The following is a 6817-nucleotide window of genomic DNA, read 5'->3' on the forward strand; positions in this document are numbered from 1 at the left end:
CGCAGGCTCAGCGGCCATGGCTCACGGGCCCAGCCCCTCCGCGGCATGTGGGATCTTCCCGGACCGGGGCACGAACCCGCGTCCCCTGCATCGGCAGGTGGACCCTCAACCACTGCGCCACCAGGGAAGCCCTTACCCATTTTTAAGTGCACAATTCAGTAGCATTAGGTACAGTCACGTTGTTGTGATAATAGTTTTATCCACAATAACTTATTTATTTATTGGGAGCCATAAGTCTGAGTGTATAAAACTGAATAAGTTATAGTTCACACCTTGTAGGTGTGACTTAGCTGAACAAATAAACGTGATATAAACCAGTCTAGAATTTTAAGTCAGTCTGCCTGCCTTCCTACTTTCCTTCCTTCCTTTTTTCTCTCTCTCTTCCTTCCATTCCCACTCTGTTCCTAAAATGGTCTAAAGTGGATTACAAAGCTACATACAATATAACAGGGTGAAATAAATGGAAATCTGTCGGGGAACATAAGGGTGGGAAAGTGAGATGGAGCCATGTGTGAGGTGAGTTCGGAAGACACGTGACTTGGAGTCCTATAAACACATTATATACAGGCTTCAAATTTTATTCTAACCCTCCCAGAGCTAGTTTAGCAGAGAAATTTGATCCATTACAAGATTCACCGTATCCTGACCGGGACATCAAACAAAAACAGGTGCTCAAGAGCACACAGCTTTTCTTGATACCGAGATCAGAGGAGAGTTCTCCTGTGGGTTGTACTTGAGAGGATGTGTGTGGTATGATGAACCACATCCATCCGTCAGTCTACACAGCAATGAATCACTATGGACTGTCTCTTATTAACAACCTCCGATGCAGCCTAATGGCACTGCCCAAATGGTCAGTTCAGTAAAAAAGTGTTCCAGTGCTCAGGTCTTTACTGGGCTGGCCTAATCCAGGGGTGGCTTTTAGAGGGTCTATGGTGGACTAGGATGTTGGTATGCACAGTCTTTAAGGTGGTCTCAGCTGGGGCATCTGGGCACATCCCCAGGTTGAATGCCTGTACTTCAACAACCTCCTCTATTTACCTCAGTGTGCCTTGCAAATGTTATCATTGTCTGTGTGTCTGTGACATGAGAAAAGTGGGGAAGTATCATTTGGGGCTACTCTAGTTTGTGATGAGGAAGTCCCATCACCTACACCTAAGAGACTGCTGAGCTCTGAATATGTAAGTGGGAAGGTCTGGTGGTGTGACTTGCTGTTCCCAAAGTGGTATTAAACATAAGCTAGAGGGAGGAGAACCAGATCACAGGGCTTTTTAGCTAAAAGGATTAATCTATTTCTTCTCATCTTGAGTCTCAATATAAGTGCCAACATGGTTTCAGTTCTAGTCAGACAGAAATGCCCAGGTTCTCCATAGAACCCATGAAGATTAGCCCAGTTGTCATGATTTTTGGCTGTTGAGCATTTCTAGCGTGGGGAAGTCCCTCACTGGAAGAGTCTTGGTGACGATGGGAACCACTGGAGAAACCACGAGCTGGGGGACCCCCAACTTTTTCTTGCACATGACTTGGCCAAGTGTACATTCAAACTTTAAATCTTAAGTGGTACACAGATGAAGAGACTGTGAGATTTGTTTTTCAGTAGTTGTGGTGGTGGTTTAGCAGCATTGTCTACAACTGGTGACAGTGTCCAGTGGCAGCTGAGTCAAGTGGTCACAGAGGTATTCAGCAGTGACAGCAGTAGTTCCTATCTGACGAAGTCTTTACCTTGGGTTTACCTGTTTTGTGAGCCTAATTCTCCAGCCTTCTTATTGGGCTTCTGAGTTGCCCAATATTTTTCCAATAATTCCTTTATTGCTTAAGGTAGTCAGGTTGTAATAAAGACTCTTGATGATATAGCCCATAACTGATTCCTTCTCATGCACCTAAAAGCTAAAGAAAAGGTTACTTTAGTCTGGATCAGTGTCTCCAGAAAGCGATACAGAAGTCAGCCATGATCCAGGAGTTAACACCAAATGACCCATGCCTGCCATACCTACCCATAACACACAGGCTGGAGAAACCTAACCTTGTAATAGTGCAGGAAACATTGGAAATAGAACATTTGGTTAGCCAATAGGTTTTTAATTTATGGACTTTAAAAAATGAGATACCTTCTACTCTGGATTTAACTTGAGAGGCCCACATCTATAGAGTTGATAAAGGCAAAACAAATCATCAGAATCAGGGTTCCACTTTGACAGTGGTCTTTGAACACCTCTAGGGGGCTGAAACTCATCCTCCAGAACATTACAGTCAGCCTGAGCTTACTAATCAAGTGGAAAATCCTGGCCTGGAGAACAAGCATCCTAAGAATCTGATGGCATTCAAGACATGCTACCCCCAAAATACAGCACCTTGGTTTATTGAATATTTCAGGTTGGAGGAATTTGAGAAACGCCAGGTGCAGGAAGGTCTTTCTGATCATCTCCTGAAGCCAGTCATAAAAGCTTCCTGTCAGAGCTGCCCTTCACTCTTCAGCAAACCCAGCGTAGAAACACTCAGGTTGAGCCATTCTTTTGGGGTCTTCATTTCCTTACAAAGTCTCCCGTGTCATGTAAAACTTACATTAAATGAATTTGTCTGTTTTTCTCTTTTTAATCTGTTTCTTGTAATAGGGGTCCCTGTGGAGAACTTAGAAGTGTAGAGCAAAAAGATATTTTTCCTCCCCTACAAATTATAACATCCAGATATTGGCTGTAATTTGTGAAGCTGGAAGAGCAATCCTCCCATATGTGAACTTAGGCCTGAACTTCTAGGAATTTTCCTACCATATTTATAAGTATGGCTGTGGCTGCATAACTCCAATCAATGGCTCCCTTTTCCCATGGTCTTCTCCTTTGTGTGTCTCTCCGTCTTCTCTTCTGACTCTTATAAGGACATTTGTCATTGAATTAAGGGCCTCCCCAGGTAATCTGAGATGATTTCCTCTCAAGATCTTTAATTACATCTGCGAAGACCTTTTTTCCAAATCAGGTCACCTTCAAAGGTTCTGGGCGGACGTATCTTTTGGATGGACCACCATTTAACCCACTACAGCACCATTCTGTCCCCCAGACCTAGGCTTCCACGTAAATGCCAGGTGGTGTCTGTTGGTGCCTAAGCTGACCTCCGAGCTGACTGGGGTTGGTGTTGGCTGTTTGGGTTCAACGGCAGCTCCCAGAGACTGTGCTGCCTCTCCCCTCAGTCCCCACCTCCTGGAAGAACCAGTGAGGTGAAGCTCGGGAGCAGTGTAGCTCATCCTGTCTTCATGCCCAACAGAGGTTTTTCATGCTCAACTCCCCGCACTGCAAAATAGAAAGGAAAACTCGTTATGCCCCTATTTTCTAAAGACACTCATTCCTGCTTTTATTTACAGCCTTGAAAATTTCTCATTAGCTCTTATTTCTGTGGTTGTTTCTTTTAGAGGTTTTCCGTGTTTATGCATGGGAAGAAATTCATTCGGTATCTCAGGCATTTTAGAATTTAATTCCAACCTGCCACTATTATTTTGTTTCACATTGTTTATGAGCCCAATCTCTTTTTGACTTTTAAGCACGATGATGATATCTGGCTCTCCTTCTCCTCCATGCCTGGGTCATATTATATGTTTTTTATCTTGAAACTAACTCCTGAAAAATGAGATTGACTGTAATTTGTACCCACATTCTTTTTTTTTTCAGAGGAAGTTGCAATATCTGATGTCTTAATATGCAATATCAAGTGTTCCTTAAATTATTCTCTCAAGAGGCAGAAGAGGATGTGGAAGTTATAATCAGCTCTCGACTGCAGACTGCCTGCATTTTCCTGTTCCCTAGAAACTGTCAGGGGTAGCTTGAAGAAGGGAGAGGAATCAAAACTCACATCAGCCAACTTTGCTACTTGTGAAGCTCTCTGGAAAAATATTTTGGGAGAAAAAACCTGGAGTTATCAACTAACATGAGGTGTGTAGTGTGTTCTGTGAATTTCACTCTTTCTGAACAGTTCAGACCCATACATCAGATGACAGCAAGTCAGGCATCACTTTGATAATCTAATTTTGAAAATTCCTAATAGACTCTAAAGTCAGAATGTGGGGACATTATGAAGGACATTAGAAATTATGAAACGTTTGCCCATTATTTATTTCCACTCATTCCTGGTTCACATGAGATTTGTTACTTTTCTTTTCTTTCTGGAAGATGATTATCTCCTAGCATGATGTCAGAGTGTCTGGGGCTAACATCAAGGAACCACAAAAGTAATGAAAATGCTTTTTTAAAATTCACATTTTAGAATTCTTACTGAATTTTTTCAGAACCTTGTTTTTCAATATGAGGGTGCATTTATTTCATAATGAAAGTCAAGCAGTCAAGCTCTCAACTGCTTTTCCTTAATACTGCTAAAAGGTAATCAAATTCAGTTCATATAACTAGAAAATCTTTTTTCTTTGAGCTTTTTCCCCAGACTTTGTCACTTAGGGAAAAGATTCAGTCCCAGCCTATTAGATCTCAGACTGCCTATGGCAGGACTGTAATAATTGGCTTTTAGCATGAAAGAACATGCATGTTTCAGACATTATTGTTTCCAGAAGGTACACTGTACTGAGTGTCAAGAGAATCTGGAAAGAGCTATTCCATAAGGACATTTCATATTGTGGTCAGGAAAAACCCTAATTATTTCAGTTAATTTTTACATTTCTTTTATTCAAAAATAAGTTGCAAGTTTGTTATTGACTGGGTTCAGAACATGCTACCCCAGAACACAACATGTCGATATGTTGCATATTTTAAGCTGAAAGAGTTTGATAAAATGTCAGGAAGCAGGAAGGTCTGTCTGACCTTCCCCTGTGCTTCTCCATCATTGAGAAGTGTCCTCCTCACACCCTGGGAAAAGGAACACGCTTATCTCTAAGACAGAGAGAGAAGAGTCCAAATAAACAGGCCTGAGTTTCCCCAGTTTATTACAATTAGCTCATACCTTCTTTTTTTTCAGTCACAAACACTTTTTTTTATTTCTTATTTTTAAATAATTATGTATTCACCAGAAGTTGATGAGACGTCCCATGTACCCTTAACCTAGTTCCCCCCAATGGTTACATATTTTAAAAAATTTTTTTCTTTAAATTTTATTTTTTTATTGAAGTATAGTTGATTTACAATGTTGTGTTAGTTTCAGGTATATAGCAAAGTGATTCAGTAATCACAGCAAAGTGATTCAGTGTATCCATATGTATATATATTACTGAATCACTTTGCTGTATGTATACATATACATATTCTATATATTTCTTTTTCAGATTCTTTTCCCTTATAGGTTATTACAAAATATTGAGTAAAGTTTCCTGTGCTATAGAGTAGGTCATTGTTGGTTATCTATTTTATATATAGTAGTGTGTTGGTTATCTATTGTACATATAGTAGTGTGTATATGTTAATCCCAAACTCCTAATTTAGCCCTCAATCCTCCCCCTTCCCCTTTGGTGACCATAAGTTTGTTTTCTATGTCTGTGGGTCTATTTCTGTTTTGTAGATAAGTTCATTTGTATCAGAATTTTAGATTCCACATATAAGCCCTATCGTATGATATCTGTCTTTCTCTGTCTGTCTTACTTCACACTCTTCATCTAACCTAGCATGAAAACACTCAGGTTTTAACCACTTCTTCAATTCTTCATTTCTTGAGGAAGGCTCCCGTGTCATGTAAAACATGTTAAATAAACCTGTATTCTTTTCTCCTGTTACTATGCCTTTGTCATTTTAACTTTCATATCCAGCCAGTGACCCTAAGAGAGTCAAGGAAAACTTTTTCCTCCCCTACAACATCAAAGGTTAGCTCATGTTTTATTAAACAAATGTTCAAGTCCATTGCCACCAGGCCCAAGATAAATGATTTTCTGGTTTTCCTTTTTTTGAAGTTAATGTTCTAGCTCAGTCATTTCTTTAAGAGACGGTGTTCATCATCACTGTTGTCTAACTTCATATTTTCATCCAGGAATTTTTACCACTTCCCTAAAGATAGTTCTCTTTTTGCCCAGACTTAGATAAATAGCCATGGATCTATAGTCCAAAGTCACTCATTCACTTCCCTATATATTAATATTTGTGAAGGGGTTGAATATTTTTAAAAGCTGTATTTCTGGCTTAAAAAAAATGCTTCCTACTGATTGTGAGCCAGGTTGTGTTTATCAAAGATGTCTAAGGTCATACCAGGAGCATAAATGCTATTAAAATTCTACCTCAGAGAGTCAGAACGTTCCCAGTGAATTCTTCCTCCTTAATCTGCTCAGAGGCAGTTTATGTTGCTTCAAACAAAACAAGTACCTAATATTCTTTCTAGGCTTACAGAGTTTATACTCTCGTGGAGAATATAGTAATAAACACAACAAGATGTTATTTTAAATAGCAGGAGGTATTATGAAGAAACTAAACCAGGGTAATGGAAAAGAGTGAGACTGGGGTTAGGGTGATCAAAGCAGGCCCTTCGGGGAGGTAGCACGTGAGCTGAAACCTTAACGTGAAGCACCAGAACTGCAGTGATGGGGGAGAATATCCTACGCAGAGGACGTGAGGGCCTCGCGGTAAGAACAGGCTTGGTCTGTTGGAGAAAGAGACACGGGTGTGGTGAATCAGTGATGGAAAAGTAGAAACACGTGCACTTGTAAAGCTGCTAGGCAGGATCCAGGTCTGGTTGGTCCTGAGAACCATGCAAGGCCTTTGAATATTATTCTAACAACTATTGGGAGAGACTGGAGGGGTTTATACAGGGAAATAACAGAATGTAATTTACATTTTAAAAAGCTCTCTCTAAGTAGAGCTGTAGGGAGTAGAGATGCGAGAGCACTTAGCTGGCAGTTTCCACAGCT

This window comes from Physeter macrocephalus, chromosome 10, assembly GCF_002837175.3.
Source record: "Physeter macrocephalus isolate SW-GA chromosome 10, ASM283717v5, whole genome shotgun sequence".
NCBI classification, from domain to species: Eukaryota; Metazoa; Chordata; class Mammalia; order Artiodactyla; family Physeteridae; genus Physeter; species Physeter macrocephalus.